Here is a 20,179-nt window from a genome sequence, read left to right as displayed (position 1 = left end):
AAGTCAGCAATGGAAAAAGGGACACAGAACAAACGCCATCAGAAACCAGGTACACGCTTCAAGTACTCCCTCAGTGCCTGCATGTGACCAGCCTAATTCTCCCCCTACAATGAGTGACAACATGCAGAGAGTGTGGCCAACCAGGGAGACTCACTTAATTTTGGTGTCCAGGCTAACTGCCCATAGGACTGACCTTCAGTCTCCAGTTCCTCCTCCAGAGGTCAAGCTGATACCAGGTGACAAAGACACTTTTGTCAAGCAGGATATTCCAAGGGTCAGTGGTTGCCTTCCAGGAGCAAGTCATAGGTCCGTCTTTCTTTGGAATGGACAGGATACAAACTGAAAAGTTGATTTTTACTGTACAGTTCTATTAGACCATCTTGTTTTGTCTTCATACAAAAACTATTTCTTCCTAAATGAAAAGGCTGCTCAAATATCAATATCAGTGTTTATCACCTCTTAGCCATGTTCCCTTCTGACTTTTCAAAATTGAATAGTCTTAATCTTTACAGTGTGTTTTGTTGAAAGTGACTTTATTCTTTTGGTCATTTTCATATTTCACTAATTTTATTTGACATAAAGGACAGAACAACACCTAATAATGAAAGTATGTGCAATATACATGATTTATACATGATATTAGGAAAATATGTGTTTAAAATATTTTCAAAATGTCTTATGTCCAAAACACTTGTGTTTGATGCTCAACACTTATAGGCATTTAGCCCAAAGGAACAGACCTTGTGATGGTTGATTTTATGTGCCAAATTTGCTAGGTCAAGGGATAGGTAGATAACTCATTAAACATCATGTCGATATTATGTGTCTATAAGGGTATTCCTAGAAAATATTACACCTGAATTAGTGAGCTGAATAAAGCAGATGGCCTCCCCAGTATAGGTGGGCATCCTCCAACTGATGAAAACCTGAACAGAAAAAAATTGGTAGAGGAAAATTGAATTCTCTCTCTTTCTTATTTCATGAGCTAGGAGATAGATCTTTTTCTGCCCTCAGTAATCCTGGTTCTCAGGCCTTCAGAACCAGACCAGAATCTACACCATTGACTCTCTGGTTCTCAGAGCTTTGAACTACACCCCCAGCTTTTCTGGGTCTCCAGCTTGAGATGACAGATCATGGGACTTCTCATAATTGCATGAACCAATGCCTTTCTTTACATACACACACACACACACACACACACACACACACACACATATATATATATATATACCATTGGCTCTGTTTCTCTGGAGAACCCTGACTAATACAGACATATGTTTGTGGAACAATCAAGACGTAGGTTCCCCTCCTAGTTAAAAGCAATAAATCCAGTTCATCCGATATACACATAAAGTTCAGGGAAGTTATCCATAAATGCATTACCTCGTGTTTTCACCAAGCCACATTTAATTATACCTATTCAAATGGAAAATATAGATACTTAAATAAAAAATTAAAACTTCTACATATCACAAAAGGAAAAACAAATAGTTTCTAGAAACTTAGGTAATGATTGTAACGTATGTGATGAAAATATGTTTAATTTATAAAGAACTCATAGCAAGTGAACTTTTGAATTTTTACAATTTAATTTTTTTAATGTTTATGTATTTTGGAGACAGAGACAGAGACAGAGTGCAAGCAGGGGAAGGGGCAGAAAGACAAAGAGACACAGAATCTGAAGCAGGCTCTGGGCTCTGAGCTGTCAGCACAGAGCCTGATGAGGCGCTTCAACCCACAAACCATAAGATCATGACCTGAGCTGAAGTCAGATGCTTAACTGACTGAGCCACCCTAGTGCCCCTGAATTTTTACAATTTTTAAATGTCCATGGGGATAAATGGAGAGCAATGACTATTGAATATGTGATTTCTCCTAAGGGAATAAAAATGCTCCAAAATTATGATGATGGTTGTACAACTCTGGGAATATACTAAAAGCCAGTGAATTGTGCACTTCAATTGAGTGAATTGTAGGGCACCAGGTGACTCAGTCGGTTCAGCATCTGATTTAAGCTCATGTCATGATCTCACAGTTCATGGGTTCAAGCCCCACATTGGCTTCTAAGCCCAGAGCCTGGAGCCTGCTTCAGATTCTGTTTTTCCCTCTCTCTTTCTGCCCCTCCCCTGCTCATGCTTTGTGTCTCTCTCTCTCTCTCAAAAACAAACATTAAAAATAATAAAAATAGCTGAAATGTATGGTGTGTGAATTACACCTCAGTAAAACTGCTATTATTTTTAAAAATCCAACCTCTCTATAAATTAAATAAAATTAAACATAGGTCAATACATACATAATATGCTATTTTTTTTCATGTGCTGGTGAAAGTATAGAGTAACTTTCATACAGACAACCTTGATAATAATTCACACTGGTACTTCTCAGGAAGACAACCAAACTTTAAAATTATGCAGGTTCTTTAACACAGCAGTTTTACTTCTAGCATTTACCTCCAACAGATTGCAAATGTGTCCCAATGCTTCACCTCTCCTGATATCCACTCCATTCTCCACGTCACCTCTTGCCTCAGCCATGCACCTCTTGGGGCAATGAGATACTGACCATACTACACAACAGAAAAGTGCCCATTTCTGCTTATATTCTCACACCTCTGTCATCACCATGAGTTCATGCCCAGGCTAGCCTGCTGGATGTAATAAGAGATTTATAGAGCAAGTCAAAGCATCCCAATTGACCCAGCCAACAGCCAGCCATTTCCTAGACATGTAAGCAACCTTATGGGAGACCAGAAGAACCACCCTCCCTAAGCCCAGCCTACATTACTGACCTAGGATTCATGGCCATCTCCCATATATATACCATGTCCCTTTCCCCTTTGCATGTTTTAGTCTTTCTGTTTACAGTTCCATCTGGCAACACATATTCATGCCTTATTTCTTCCAGGAATCCTTTGTAAATTCCTCTAACATATAAAACATTTGCTTACACTTCTTTACACTTTCTTTGTAGTTGTATATGCTTTCCAAGCCTTTCTGCCTCTACATGATGAATTCCTCCTAGTCAAAGACTTTACTCTGCCTTTGGTTCCCAGTGTTCAGTCAGTGATGAAATGCTCATTAGGTGTTTGTTATATAAATGACTGAACTGACACTAGGTCAGAGCTCTTGTTCTAGATTCATCACTTGGAGAAATCATTTTGTCCTCCACATTTCAGACTTCTCACTTGTGAAATGGGTACAATATCTTATCTCTCAACTTTACAACATTGTTAGAATGATCAAATTTAATTTTTTAATCAAGTATAATTAATATATGATGTTATATTAGTATCAGGTGTACAACATAATAATTCAACAATTCTAATCACATCTCAGGGCTCATTAAGGTAAGTGTACTATTAATCTCCTTTTTCTATTTCATCCATCCCCCTTCCTGCCTCCCTTTTGGCAACCACCAGTTTATTCTCTGTATTTAAGAGTCTATCTTTTGTTTGTTTCTTTTTTCTTTTGTTCATTTGTTTTGTTTCTTAAATTCCACATATGAGTGAAATCCTATGGTATTTGTCCTCTGGCAAGGGAGACAAAAGCAAAATTAAACTATTGGGACTACACCAAAATAAAAAGCTTTTGCACAGTCAAGAAAACCATCAACAAAACAAAAAGGCACCATACTGAGTGGGAGAAGATATTTGTAGAATCAAGTATCTAATAAGAGAGTGATATCCAAAATATGTAAAGAAATTACATAACTCAACACCAAAAAAAATAATAATAATAACCCAATTTAAAAATGGGCAGAGAACCTAATGGGCATTTTTCCAACGAAGACATAAGATGGCATACAGATACATGAAAAGTTGCTTAACATCACTAATACCCAGGAAAATGCAAATCACAGAATGGATAGTCAAAATGGCTAAAATTAAAAACACAAGAAATAACAAGTTTGGCAAGGGTGGAAAGGCGCTCTCCTGCACCGTTGCTAGGAATGCAAGATGGGCAGCCTCTGTGAAAAACAGTATGGAGGTTCCCCCAAAGTAAAAATAGAATTACCATATGATCCAAATAACTCCACTACTGAGTATATACAAAACCATTAATTCAAAAAGATATATATACCCTACGTTTATTGCAACACTATTTGCAATAGCCACATTATGGAAGCAACCCAAGTGTCCATCAATAGACCAATGGATAAAGAAGATATGGCATGTAGATAGATAGATAGATAGATAGATAGATAGATAGATAGATAGATAGATAGATGATAGATCATAGAGACATAGAGACATATATAGATATATGTTACATTAGATGTATATATAGGGAGAGAGATATCTACAGGTCAGTGGGAGGATGGGTTAAATAAGTGAAGGGAATTAAGGGCACACTCATTGTGATGAGCACTGAATAATGCACTGAATTGTTGAACCGTTATATGATACACCTGGAGCTAATAAACTGTATGTTAACTATACTTGAATTTTAAAACATTTTAATAAATAACTAAATAAAATGAACCACATCCAAATTTCCCCCTCCCCCTAAAGAAACAAAGGACTGTCATGAGACAACTGAGAAGCACTGAGCTTTACAGATGAGCAGGCCTGGATACAGACTTACATAAACAAAGAAGAGAATTAACTGCTCCAAGAGCCATAAACTACAAATCCGTTATAAGGAAACAAAGTTTCTTTCTATTTTGCAACGTGAAGCTGCTCTCATTGAAAGGAGGACAGTGACAAAAGCAAAAATGACTCCATCCGACACCGCAGTCCATCTTAATGGACTTCCTGGAAGCCCATGTCATGACCCTAAACCTCTTTAAAAATAAACATGAACACAACCACAAATGTGAAAGAAGGGAAGAGATTGTTCTTACAACTGTCTTTTAGAAAATAAAAAACTCAAGCACATCCTATAAAAAGGGAAAAACAAAGCCTCTCGGAAAATAAACTGTAAGACTGGCAATGGTTTTTGGTAACAGAACATATTGACCAAAACTTATTAGGAGAAAGAACATTCAAACTAAACATACTGGAATAAGTAAAAGAAACTTGCAAGCAATATCTTTGCTGTCACAAAGACAGACGTAAATAATGTTGTTGCTAGTCCTTTGTAAAAAGGCCCATGGAATAAAGGAAGTTTTTATTCTATAAAACTCTTAATTTTCCTATTAATGAAATAGAAGGACGGGTTTGATCTGGAATTTTACTAGGGGCCCCAAAATTCAAATTTATTCTGCTTAAAGGGAATCCAATTAACAACCAGATGAATTGTCAGTGCCATTTTTTTATCAAAGCAATCAGAAAGAAATTTCAAAGTGCAGCATGCTTAAAAATTGAGAAGCACCTATGTAATTAGATGATAGAAGATACAGGCAAAAATTGGAGAAGCCATCATTGTCTTTGGGATTGCAGAAATCTAAATAACATACATGAGATCCACAAATAAAATATGTCAGAACCACTCAAGACCATGATCACTACAAGGAATATATGATAGTGGAAAGGATGAAGAAATGGGGTAAAATCATAGGGTATAGGTTACAAGCTGGTCATTATAACCTCAGTGCAATAATGATTACTTACCAGTTTAGATGGAAGAAAAAGAAATAATTTTAAAAAGAAGAAAATGTGTTGTGTTCTTGGAACTATCAGCAGGAAGGAGGCCTATTCTGGTTTTCAGGAAGTCATATCATTCTCAAGTGGAAAGAGGAGGGATGAGAGTTTTTCTCTTATTGGACTAATGCATGGCCAGACACAATGGCTGGCATCCCCACAGGCTTCCTCACCTGATCCTCACAATCCCAGCATTAGGCATTACTGATCCCATTTTATAAACGGGAGTAAAAATTTAATGAGCGCTTCTCATGTCCCAGGAACTATGCTAAAGACTTCTCATGAATCATCTCATTTAAGCCTCGCAACAACTAATGAGTGCCAATACAATCCCATTTTACAGAAGTGGAAACTGAGGCTCAGGATGCTTACGCCACTTGTGTATGGTCATGTACGCATGAACAGTGGAGCTGGGATTTTTAAGAGGCCTGGACTCTTAACTAACAGCTAACTCTCTGTCTGAAGGTTTCTCATCCTGGAAAGAAGAGGCACTATAAAGAAGTCATTTTAAAAAATAAAGCCCGTAATGGGTAGTCGCCTAAAAATTCCCCTAAGAATTTATTTTCTTAATAACTGAATCAGATGGCCAGTGGTTTATGGTGTAACTCCCAAAATCACTTTAGCTAGCATGTGTCAAGCTGCCTAGACCTAAGCCAGCCCAGGCCAGGGCCAACCAGTGTTCAACCCATTTGAACAAAAGAGTAAATGTCAGTCTTCCTTGAGAATCGTCAAGAGAGCTGCTCACTGATGGCTAATACATCCATCTCACAGAACTGAGCTTTGAGTTCCCAAACGTGTCAAAGAGAATAGAAACTCTGGAGCAAAGAGCAAAAGCATCACAATTAATTCCAAAGCCATAATGCAGTCACGTTGTGTTAGATTGGGTCTGCTCTCATAGAGGTTACAACCTCTCAGGGGAGGGAGACGTTGAATAAATAATTACAAGGATGAAAAACGGCATGCATGGAAAGAGAAATGGAGCCTGGGGACCTAACATAATGCACAGCCAGGAGGGGTGGGGGTCCTGCATCCACACAGGCTTCCCTGAGCTTGTGTGTGTATGGGTGGGTGTGTGTGCATGTGTGAAATAGAGAGAGAGACATGGGGTTCGATGAGTGATGTTGAAAACAGAGATCAACATCCTTGGAAGAGGAACAACATACAAGCGTGCTGATGAGAAATAAAGAGCATGACGGAACATTCAGGAACTAAAAGAAAAGTGTGACGGGAGCAGAAGGCACAGTGGAGAAGAGGCCTGGGGACACAGCTGGAGACAAAGAGAGATGTTCTGATTGCATTCCTTGGCCTCATGAGCTGATTTAACAAGTCTGCTGGTGAGGGATGGATCTGCTCTCAGTGTTCTGCCAAAATCCAGTTTAAAAGTCTACAAGACAGAAGGCCAGAGCAAACATTACATCTACCAAGACAACAATGCCATCCTATCAACCTCATGGGAAACAGCCCACCAGCCCTTTACCCTGGAGTCCATATTACACCTCTGCCATTTGGCGATGAAAGCATGTTTTGAGTTTCTTTGGCGATTAATCATAGCTTATCAGCATAGAGACAAAGGGATCCCTTGTGCTGATTCATGAAAGACAATTTATTGATTCCCTATGGTAAGAATCTAAATATCTACTGGTTGCTGAATTTTACACATGGGCCAAATACCTCCTTAGCCCAAAACTGACTTTCTAATTGATCAATATAAGTTTCTTCAAATCAAAACCCAGTCAATTGGATCCCAGAAATTCAGAGCCTACCTATCCTGCAATTTCTGTGCCTCTTAATCAGCACCGTGAAGAAGAGTAATTGATAACATAATTTAACTTAGTAATTCTGAATATGTGTATGTTGATGCCTCATACGAATTTCACAGAATTATCAGTAAATGACACCCACCCCAAAAGCCCTCTTTCACAAGAAAAGTTTATGAAAACGTGCACTTAAGCTTTCTCTTACTGCTCTACCAAATGCTTGAACACAAATCTGAAAAATAAGTAGCCATGTCTAATGATTATGGTTCCTATTTCCATGGGCAATTCCAGGAGCAGATGCAGCCCCGTAACATATGTTTAAATCTCTCTACATTCTACCAAATATCCAAGGCGAAACCGAAAAAGTGAGTTCCATATTGATGCCTAATATCCAGATCTTGAATGTATATAGATGAAAACCCAGGGTTTTCAAACTGAATCTTACAATTGGTAGTGTATATCATTGGAGGTATTTAAACACATGCCGGAAGTCAGAAGGACACAGTCGAGAGAGGAGGAAGACGAGGATCCCTGGTAGGAGCAGCTTTGCAGTAAGAAGCCGCCTCGTCCCTGTGGATGTTTTCACTACTCGAAGAAGCCCGGCCAGGCTGGCCATTGACAGTTTTCACCAGAGTTTGACAAAGAGCAAAAAAGATATGAAACTGTGACTCGTGTACTAAACATGAGACTACTGAAAAGCAAAACCTTAGCTCAGGGCAAATGTTTATGATAATCATCAGTTTTTAACTCCAGAAAATATTGAGTGGTAGGAGATCAGAGAGATTTCCAAAGGCAAGAGTTAGGATTGCCAGGTAAAACACAAAACGTCCAGTTAAATTTGAATTTCAGACAAACACTGAGTAAGTGCTTCGTTTAAGTATGCCCCGTGCAATATTGATGGTATTTTTCTTTGCTAGATCTGACAACCTTAGCAATAGGAAACTATTTTTTATTTTATTTTTAATGCCCTCCTGCTTTATCGGGGTTTGAGTATGCAAGCTTGACTGGGAGGTGCTGATACTAAATTGCTCTTCACACAAAAAGGAGAGGTGGATCCCCAAGCAAAGGCTGGGAAGGTTAGCACGAGCATGGACGGGGAAAAAAGACATTTGGAAGAGGTCTGAGGGGCATGGGAGAAGGGACGCAAGGAAAGGACGTTGAAGACATTTTATGCCATTTCCCTGAGGCATCAGATCATCCTCCTCGTCCTCTCCAAATGCATCAGGAAAATCTATGTTGCTCGCTAATGCGCTGGGGTATAGGTAAGAAATTTTTCTAGAGTATATTCTTTCTTGCCACTAACAGGTGCCAAGTCCTACTTACAGTTTGGTGCAAACAGCCAACATATGGACTGCATGAATAATTGGAGAGAGGCTTCAAGGAAAAGCAAATCCACATATATTTGTTTCAGCCTCTTCACTAGCAGGTCTGCAAACCCACCCTGAATAAATGTGAACCAAAATAGGAAAGGTTCTGCTCAGGGCTGGTGGATGACATCTCCTGGGAAAATACAAAAACGGGTGTGGAACCAAACCAGACAAAAAGCACTAACTTAACCACTCAGACAAGGGTTTCTTACACATGGAAGACTAGGAGAGTACCCGCATAAAGATTCTTTTATTATTGTTAAACACTGGCCTAATGCTATAAAGGTTAAACACTGACATAACATTGCTAATGCAATGCTTTATGAGTTAACTTTAACTTAGTTACCTAAATTAAGTAAGTTTTTAGCCTGATGTTCCCTTTTTAACAACTGAATAAGGTTGGCCATCTTACAAACACTTTGCAGTTAATCACTTTAAAACATAATACATTTATAGAAATGAAATAAATTTCAGTAACTTGAAGCAATGAACTACACCATAAAACATCTCTGAAATCTTTTTAAATGCCAGCTTCCAAAACAAAAACTTGGAAATGTGATTCCATTTTGATGACAAACACCTGCAATAAACTAAGAACATTTTTCCAAACCACTCTCCCAGTTCTATTGAACATCAAAGTGCTATTTGGTTAAGTTTGAGGGGGGAGGGTTACTGTTGTTAAAAATGTTTTGTATTATTCAGAGAGAACTTATATCAGTGAACCCACACATGTCATTGCCACAGGGGTATCAAAGTTCAGGTATTTTTCCGAGTCTTTTTTTCTTTTGACATCGTATGACCTGTGTGAATACAGCAGTTTCCATCTTAGAAGACAGACCACGAGATTAATCCGCGGCTGGTGTGAAAAAACACCACATTGGGTGTCTGATATACACAGGGTGCCAGGCATGTAAAGGATGACTGATGAACACTCACTGAATCATTAAATATTTCTTTATCTTCCCTCTAACTTTACATAGAACCTTGAGCGGAGGAAAATGAACTCTAAATGTATTTGGTTCATAATATAAATGATACTATATATGTATACATCCTAAATGCATTTTGTCTCTTCTAAAGGATATTTTGGAAATGAAGTTTTAAAAAAATGCCTCTATTTACATAACATTCCTACTGTGAACTGGTGACTAGACATGAAAAATTTTGGCTGTTCACTGTGTGGATTAGGAAGACTGTATAGACCAAGGGTTTTCGACCTTGGCTACATAGTAATATTACCTCAAATGCTCTTTCAACACCTGGATTTCCAGGCTACCTCCACACCCATTTAATCAAAATCTGTGTAGGTAGAACCCAGGCATCAGTAATTTTAAAAAGGGATTTCACTACATAATCAAGGTTGCGAATGGCTGATACTGACTTCTTATTCTACTCTGTGCCCCCAAACATTGTGAATATAACTCTATTCTAGACAAAGAATAGATAAAAACCCATTCTCCATTCCTGAGACAGTGAGGTAGTGTCCCTCCTTGGCTGAGAACCATCCATCTTCCTTCTCATTATGTTCCCAAACAGCAGTCACAAAAATGTTATAAAGCTGGCCCTTGAATATCATGAGAGTTGGGGGCACCAACCCCTATGGAGTCAATAATCCACATACAACTTTTGAATCCCCCAAAATTCAACTACTAATAATCTACTGTTAACAGGAAGCCCTAACAGTTAAAACATAAACGGTCAATTCGCACATATCTTGTGTATTACATGTATGTATACTATATTCTAACAATAAATAGAGACAAGAAAATGTTAAGAAAATCATAAAGAAGAGTGTAAGTGGACCCACACAGTTCAAACCCATGTTGTTCAAGGGACAGCTGTAATTTAAAAAAAAAAGGGGGGGTGGGCACTAAGGAAAGTTGAATGTTCTATGTTCCTCTTCCAGTAAGGTTCCTCTTATGGTGCTCTAATTGAATAAACATATAAACATTAATGTTTAAAAGAAATGCACAAATTCTTTTAAGAAATGTCTAAAAGAAACAGAATTTGGGGTCAGGCAGGGCCAAGTTGGGAACCACTGCTCTAGTTTTGGATTTATCGGTGCCTGAGTTGACCATGAGTCAGTCGCCAAGTGGCTTTAAGCAGCAGGAGGAGGACTAGCCAAATCCGCCGCACTCAAGTCCTAAATCCCCACAGGTATGAGGGATGAGACCAGGAGACACTCGGGGGAGTCCCCATCTTCTCCAGTGGAAGGTCTCCTGGGCCCTGCTCTTGTGATTACAAGAAACAGAGTCCCATAGGCTGCCTCGAATCAAGAGGACTTGGTAGGAAGCTACTTGGGGGCAGTAAGAGACATGTGAATTCCAAATCTCGAAATGGTCCCACTCAACAACAGCTGTCTATTGAACCTCTGCCAATAGGGAAATATGGCACTGCTCCCTGTATTTTCTAGCTTCTCAGCCTTCCTCCCCTCATACCACATCGCTTCTCTGCCAACCTACTGTTTGTTTACTGAAGCATACAGCTGCCCATGCCTTCCCAGGAAAATTGCTGCTTTTGTCTCTCTGTGGAACTTTTCAGCTTTCTCTCCCAGTGCCCAGGCATATCAGAAGCTCCCATGTGGCACTCAGGAATCAGTATCTTTTTTTTTTTAATTTTTTTTTAATGCTTTATTTATTTTTGATACAGAAGAGACAGAGCATGAGAGGGGGAGGGTCAGAGAGAGGGGGAGACACAGCATCTGAAAAAGGCTCCAGGCTCTGAGCTAGCTATCAGCACAGAGCCTGACCCGGGGCTCGAACCCACAAACGTGAGATCTGACCTGAGCCGAAGTCGGAGGCTTAACCGACTGAGCCACCCAGGCGCCCCAGGAATCAGTATCTTTTAAAGCTCTCCAGAGGAGTCCAATGCGCAGCCACGGTGGAGAACTACTGCACCAAAGAACAAGGAATATGTGCAAGGCAAACTGGACTTATACTTGCAGATTTAGCCCAAAACAAAGAAAATCTGAAGATGAGATCTCAAAATGCCTCGAAACTCTGTTCTTGCATTTTAATTTTAACTCAGTGTCTCCTTTCTCTTTCTATAGAGTATAAATCAATTTATATGTATTTTAGTATTTTAACTGTGTTGTTGTTTTTAAAGGCAAGCAAATACTGCCTTAGGAACTTAAGGTCTCAGTGCAATCACTTCCTGGAGAAACCAGTATCCAAAAGATTGGGGCTCTCTAATGAGTCAAGACTGCCATCTAGTGGTGACTACCTCTGAATTGCAAATACAAATCTCAACTTTTAACAAAGCCCTTGGACAAGCTGGCTGTCAATTCCAACAATTTATCTGCCTGAAACAAAACGCACCTGTTAGTAAAAGTAGCTTTGCCATTTTCAAGTTGTGTGTGTAAATATGTCCAGGATAAATCATTGATATTGAACTGAACTTATAAAGGAAAAGGAACTCTTGATTCTGTCAAGTAAGTTTGTTTTGGTGAATTTCAAAGGTTATATGACTGATAAGATGACAATTCAAAGGTTCTGTGACTGATAAAGTAAAGTAAGTGGCCGTTACAAAACAGTTTATATACACTCAAAGTGAAACAGGTAGTGATAAAACCTTAGCTTATAGTGTGGATTGAATGGTGACTTCTGAAAAGAGATGCCCACATCTTAACCCCCATAACCTGTGAATGTGGTCTTATTTTGATAAGCAGTCTCTGCAGATATAATTAAATTAGGATTGCCAGATGAGACTGTTCTGGATTATCCAGATGGGCGCTAAATCCAATGACAAATATCCTCCTCAGGGACACAGAAGAGAGAAGACACAGGGAGAAGGAGGCAAATGCCGTGTGAAGTTGGAGGCAAAGATTGGAGTTCATGCAGCCACAAGCCAGAGAACACCTGAAGCCACCAGAACCTGGAAGAGGCAGGAAGGAATCTCCCCTAGAGACATCAGAGGGACTGTGGCTCTGCTGACACCTTCAGACCCCCAGCTTCCAAAAATGCGAAGAATAAATTTTTATTATTTTAAGACATTCGATTTGTGGTCATTTGTTACAGGAGCCACAGAATACTAAAAATTTCAGAGAGTGAGAGAGAGAGAGAGAGAGAGAATGGAATATAACTCAGCAATCAAAAAGAATGAAATCTTGCCATTTTCAGTGTGGATGGAATTAGAATGTATTCTGCTAAGCAAAATAAGTCAGAGAAAGAAAAATACCATGTAATTTCACTCATATGTGGACTTTGAGAAATGCAACAGATGAACATAGGAGAAAGTAAGGAAAAATTAAAACTGAGAGGAGGCAAACCATAAGGGATGTTTAAGTACAGAGAACAAACTGAGGGCTGCTGGAGGGGCGGGGAGTGGGAGGAAAGGCTAAATGGGTGAGAGGCATTAAGGAGGGTACTTGTTGGGATGAGCACTGGGTGTTATAGGTAAGTGATGAATCACTAAATTCTACTCCTGAAACCATTATTACACAGTATGTTAAGTAACTTGGATTTAAATAAAATTTTTTATAAAGAAAAACTAGGTGGCACAGTCAGTTAAGCATCTGACTTCGGCTCAGGTCATGATCTCACACTCCATGAGTTCTAGCCCCACATCGGGCTGACAGCTCAGAGACTGAAGCCTGCTTCAGATTCTGTGTCTCCTCTATCTGCCCCTCAGCCTCTCTCTCAGAAAGAAAGAAGGAAAGAAAGAAAGAAAGAAAAAGAAAGAAAGAAAGAAAGAAAGAAAGAAAGAAAGAAAGAAAGAAAGAAAGAAAAAGAAAAGAAAGAGAGAGAGAAAGAAAGAAAGGAGAAGAAAGAGAGAAAGAGAAGAGGAAGGAAGGAAGGAAGGAAGGAAGGAAGGAAGGAAGGAAGGGGAAAAAAGAAAACTAATGCCATTTATTATTCCTTCCTCTTCAGTATACTCCTTCAAGAAATAAAAATAGCATGTTTAGAAATGACCTAGGTAGCTAAAGGTTTTTGTTGTTGTTTGCTTTTGTTTTGTTTTGTTTACACAAGAGAGAGAATTGGTTTGACTTGAGGATGCCTCTCAAGGTAAAGTACTTACGTTTTGGCCAATAACAGATAAAATTAGGAGGGGCTTAATGATTTAGTCCAAAAGAAAACAAGGGGAAAAGACTAAAGCAGACAGTAAACCTTTCTGGAACATTTGTCTAATTGGTGTGAGGAGCTTACACCCAAACGTGAGACTGACTGCTAGAAATAGCTGCCTAAAGGTTTTTTTTAATATGATACATGTAAATCATTTACAATATTACAGAATGCTATTCATTCAATAGCATAAATATTTCACTGCCTAACCATTATTTCCAAAAGTATTTTGGTTATCAAAATTTTTGTTTCAGACGGTTTTCACTAAAAATACTGAAGCTTAAAGACCAGTCAACTAAAAATCTAAGAAACTGAAGCAACAAGAATTTTGCCTAAAAATATGCATGTATGTAATCAGAATAACTCAAATGTCAGGTCGAGTTGGGACCATGGTGTAAATTCAACAGGAATTCAATTCATGAATTTCCCATCATGTGAGGCATCTGGAAGATATGTGAACACTGAAAACAACAATGTCAATACAGCTGAATGCAGACATTAATAAACCTGTCATTTGGGTCAGCAGATAATCTTGTAACTGAATATTTGGATATGTGGGGGAAGGAAATGTACAAATAATCAAAGGCAGCAAATTCCCTTCAGGAATTGTGGTATCCACACATTGTAGCCCAGGTTAGGTTTTCCTGAATAATGCATGAAGATGTCTGTTTTAAATTATTCACTGACTACAGGGTTGACAAGTAACCACTCAAGAACCATGAGATTAGCCACCAGGAGCCTCCATTTGATGTCTGACTCAGTGAAGGCTGTTTTTTTCCTCTAGGAAATGAGAGGTTCTATGTAATATGAGATTCAAGGAAGAAAGGTAGAGTCAGTGGTATGCTCACAAGATGTTGCTTTAAATGTGCTGATAGAATCCTGGAGCCTACGAGTCTACAAATGAGTGCCATTGGAGTCTACACCTGGTTCTATAGCACTTTGATATGTCAAGGGGGTAGGTCCTGCCATTTTTCTTACTATTTCAAAACCTAACACTACATAAAATTTAAAATTGCTTTGTAAGGTCATTTGGGCTTTTTTTTTTTTTTTAGAGAATGAACAATGTCCCTAGAAGAGAGCTCTGTCTTTGTTGAATTCACTCCACTGTTTCTCACGTTATGTTGTTTTCAAAAATTTGTAGATACACTGAAAAAGAAGGAAGGGACCTTCTCAAATAATGATAGCTGTCATTTAATCCATGATAAATAATACTGATAAAATAGATGAGAAATCTAAAGCTCAGAATAGTTGAAGAACTTTCCCCAACATCATAGAATTGAGGTTCTTCTCTCCCAAAGCCTGTGCTACTTCCTGGCTAGTGGCAAAATACTGCCTAATAGGACCTTAAAAAGTCCTCTTATCAGCTGATCATGGGCCAAGAGCCTCTCTTCTCTAGTTCAAATAGACTCTGCTGGAACTTCGTAAAGGACAGGGTCTGTGTCTCTTCATCTTTATATATGCAACATCTAGCATGGTGGTCATTTTTTTTAATAAATTGGGTTTTACTTTTCTTCTTTTTTTAAGTTTATTTATTTTGAGCATTATTATTATTGTTATTAAAGAAAGTTAAGTTGGGGAGAGACAGAGAGAGAGAGAGAGAGAGAGAGAGAATCCCAAGCAGGCTCCACACTATTAGCACAGAGTCCACTGTGGGGCTCACAACTACAAACTATGAGACCATGACCTGAGCCGAAATCAAGAGTCAGATAGAACCTACTGAGCCACCCAGGCGCCCCTCACCCACCCAGGTGATCATTTAAATTCATTAAGTACTCAGTAAGTATTCATAAAGTACTCAGTAAGTGTTTACTGAATGAACAGAGAAAAGGTACAGGAAAAAGGAGAAGCATTTAAGAGAAAATATTTCAGGGGCATTTTCTACTTCCATACATAAGTGTCAGTCATATATAAACATCCCAATAATGTTGATCCATAAAACACATCTAAGTAGCCTAATGTTCAATAAATGCAAATTATGGCAGTATGAATTTGGATCATAATTTGGGGAACTTAGAGGTGGATGAAGAAGGAAACTTGATTCATGGCTTTATAATGTTCAAGTGTATGACCCAAATAAAATATCCTAAAGTGATGTTCAAGGTTTGGCCCAAATGTGATGGAAATATAACAAATCTGAGGTAGAAAGTAATTAGCAGTTTGATTATTTAATATTATTGAATTTTCCTCCTCTGATTTCTGGCTGGAGTACCAGGAACCCTGCCTCCTCCTCGGCTGAGTTTCAACCAACAACCAACCTACAGGATCACCCACCAAAGAAAATGAGCTTGTGCTGCTGAAAGCCACTGAGGACTCCAAACCCCTCCTTCTGCTCTCACTGCTCAAAGTCACCTCTCCTTTGCCCATCTAGCAAGAGCTGCCTAACGCCAATGCTTCTCTGAGTATGTGAACCTCAGCATAGGGTGCAGGGTGCATATTTAAAACCACTACTCGGGGTGCCTGAATGGCTTAGTAGGTTGAGCGTCCAATTCTTGATTTTGGCTCAGGTCATGATCCCAATGTCATGGGGTTGAGCCCTGAATTGGGCTCTGTGCTAAAAATGGAGCTCACTTAAAATTTTCTCTCTCTCTGTCTCCCTGTCTCTCTCCTCCTCCTTCTACCCCTCTCCCCAGCTTGCGCTTACTGTCTCTCTCTCAAATAAAAATTGAAATAAAATAAAATAAATTAAAAACACGACTCAATGGCTCTTGTCCATTTCTGGATGAAATCCTGAAACAATTATATATCAACAGAATAGTTAGTCCTACTTTTTTTTCACTTGTCAGCTCTGTGACCATGGGCAATTTAATGGACTTCGCTGGGCCTCACTTTCCTCATCTGTAAAGTAGAGATAATAAAAGTACCTCCCCCACAGTGTTGCTGTGAGAATAAAATGAAATGCGGTATATTTAGCAGTTACTTTATAGCTAGACACTGTGCTACTAACTGGATAAATGAGATCAACTATTTTTACTTATTTATCTCTGTTGTTCCATTTCTTAGCATGAGATTAGCCACCAGGAGCCTCCATTTGATGTCTGACTTAGTGAAGGCTGTTTTTTCTCTAGGGAATGAGAGGTTCTATGTAATATGAGACTCAAGGAAGAAAGACAGAGTCTGTGGTATGCTCACAAGATGCTGCTTTAAATGTGCTTATTGAATTCTGGAGCCATTTGGGGTTTTTTTTCCTTTTGATCCTCACTTTTTGCTTTTTGGGGGCAGAAAAAAAATGGCAGTGACAGGTCTGTGACCAACAGAAACTAACAGCAGCGGTAGCAGCAAGTGCAGTCGGACTCATGTGCCTTTTTCAGTAGCAGGTGCAGGAACAGTAATAGCTGATATTTTGTGGATAGCTTTGTGCCAGGGACAGTGTTAAGGACACAAATCTCTATTCCATCTCTCATTGCCACTACTTTTATAATGAGGGATGTGCAGGGCACCTGGGTGGCTCAGTCGGTTAAGCGTTGACTTTGACTCAGGTCATGATCTCACAGTTCGTGGGTTTGAGCCCGGCGTCAGGCTCTGTGCTAACAGCTCAGAGCTTGGAGCCTCCTTTGGATTCTGTGTCTTCCTCTCTCTATATTCCTCTCTCTCTCTCTCTCTCTCTCTCTCTCTCTCTCTCTCTCTCTCTCTCTCTTTGTCTTTCTCAAAAATAAAGATTTTTAAAAAAATTATAGTGAGAGATGTGTTGGTCCTGGAGCAGTCAGACCTCCTCTGGCAAAAGGCTGCCTTATCTCTGACTCAGTAAGTTGAGACGTGTGTGCTTTCCTGAGGATCTTGCAAGATGCTCTGTCCACCTACTGGGACCCTGATTTGAGTGCTGTCCTGAGACTGTAAACAAAAAGCGAGCTGGCGTGTTTTAAGCTGCATTATGCACAGCACCAAGGGTTCCACACTCCACAGCAACTCCCTAGAAGTGGCAGGGCAGGTGTCCTGGCCCAGAACCTGAGTTCCAGGTCTCAGATCCCCCTTCCCTCAGGGCAATTCTGTTTTGATCTGTTTTCTGCAGTGACCACCGCGATCCCCTGACCTCATTCACGGAACATTTTAGACCAAAGGCTCACAGTTTTCAACAAACTGAAAGCCACTGCGCTAACCTTGGTTTCTTTGTGTATAATGACGGGTCTAAACCCTTTGCAGTGTTCTGATAACCAAACCAGTGTTCAATTCCTGAAGGTTTGCAAAGTCCTATGAAATTTTCAAAAATGTTTGTGTGAATAGAAAACTTTATTTTTTATTTATCTTCTCACTCCTAGGTCTGTATTTTATTTAGACTTACATAAACTATCTTTATAGCTAGATTCTGATCAGGTATTAAGTTTGGCACGTCCAAATTTGGAATATTCTCTCATGATGTTCCTCTTTTTTGGTTGGTTCAGTGAGAAGACTCTGCTTCAATTAAAGGCAGATAGATCATCATTTTCCACCTTTCTGAGTACTGGTATTTTCTAAGAACATTTGAGTTTAGCAGTATTTCCTCTGACGCATTATAGCTCTGCCAATCCCGTTGTATTCGTATGATGCTATCCTTTATGCGTCATAGTAGTCTCCAAGACAGGGAAATTCCCAACGGTTGTATTCCTTGGTCCAGACCTACAAATGGTCGGGAAATCAAAACACTGTCACTGCACATGAGTTATCTGCCTCTTGCTTCCAAGCAGACCTTTTGTTTTAAAGCGGTGGCACTTAAATAAACATCAGACTTATGCATCTTATGCTTACGCATGTGTGAAATTCTCAAATTATACAATCTTGGTTTGTTTAATGTTGTGACAGAAAAACCAACCCAACCGCTAAAATGTCCAGTTAAAACAGAACTATAATATAATCTTTTTTCTTTTAAAATTTGGTGGAAGCAGAGAGAAGAAGTAAAAGCTCGGTGTTCAGGACCCATCGAGACCTCACCTATGTGTCTTCTCTGGGCTGGTCCCCATTGTACCTTTTAGAGTCAAACTGTACCAAAAGTGTGTGTGTGTCCCTGTGTGTGCATTATAAAATACATATGTATTTACAAATAAATACATTTTTTGTAGTAAAGAATTGGGAGACCTCTAAAGACTGGGAAAGTGCTAAATAATCTCAATTTTTTTAAAAACAAAAACTCTTTTAAAAAATATAGAGGGATAATGTCAATTCTTGGATAAATACTCTTTGAGGAAAGGTCAATTTTCAATGATTTCAAGAGTTTACGCTATTCCGTTACAATGTCGGTTTTCAAAAATAGCCCAAAAAAACCAGAATAAATTCTCTCCTAAATAAGATCTGCAAGCCCTTCACTGATGAAAGAATATTTCCATTCATCTCATTCAGCCCCCCTCCCTAATAAGAATAAAGCAACCTAGTGAGAGTGGTGGCGAGAAAGGGAACATAGACAGAAGTCTGTGGGACAGGACAAGGCATCATGGTGGGAAAAGCTACCAGGGTTCTAAGCACATGGGTGCACTGCAAACATGCACTCATCAGCTACACACAGGGGCATGGCAATGGTAGGAAATAGTTGGTCTCCTTAAAAAATCTGGGGGTGCCTGGTGGCTCAGTCAGTTAAGCATCTGGCTTCAGCCCAGGTAATGATCTCATGGCTAGTGAGTCGAGCCCTGCGCCGGGCTCTGCTGTCAGCACAGACCCCATTTCAGATCCTCTATTCCCCCTCCCTCTCTGCCCCTTCCCCGTTCATGCTCTCTCTCTAAAACAAATAATAAATAAAAACATTTTTTAATCTGATCACAGTTGTCACTCAATGTATCAATCGAGATTCTCCCGATATACAGAATAATTAGGAGATATACAGAGAGAGGTTTGGTTTACAGAACTGGCTCGTGTGATTGTGGGTGTTACAGAATCTGAAATATACAGGGTGAGTTGGCAAGCTGGAAATTCAGTTAAAAGTAGCTGTTAGTCTTGAATCCGAAATCCACAGAGAAAGCAAGATAGGCTGGAAACTCAGGCAAGATTTCTATGTCGGAGTCTTGAGGTAAAATTCCATGTTCTCCAAGAAACCTCAGTCTTTGCTCTTTAGGCCTTCAACTGATTAGAAGAGGCCCAGCCACATTATGTAGGGTCATCTGCTCCACTCAGAGTCTACCGACTATAAATGTTGATCACATCTAAAAAATACATTTGCAGCAACATCTTGGCTGATGTTTGACCAGACATCTGGAAACCATGCCTAGCCTAGTTGACACATAGCATTAAAAATCAGTCATTATTCTCTTTTCTACTTTTTACTGCTGTAAGTCAGCGTCTACCAGAAAAATCTTAGACACAAATCTGCTTACACAGTACTTATATGTCCTTGATGAAAAATACCAGTAAGTTAAGGCAAAAGATTGTCCTTATTTACACAGGTTTTTCTCTCTTGCTAGATGTCATTATTGCTCCTGGGGTTGACAGTAACTAAAGACGTAAAGTACTAGCACA

The sequence above is a fragment of the Suricata suricatta genome, chromosome 5 (assembly GCF_006229205.1).
Source record: "Suricata suricatta isolate VVHF042 chromosome 5, meerkat_22Aug2017_6uvM2_HiC, whole genome shotgun sequence".
NCBI classification, from domain to species: Eukaryota; Metazoa; Chordata; class Mammalia; order Carnivora; family Herpestidae; genus Suricata; species Suricata suricatta.
This window is presented reverse-complemented; position numbering follows the sequence as displayed.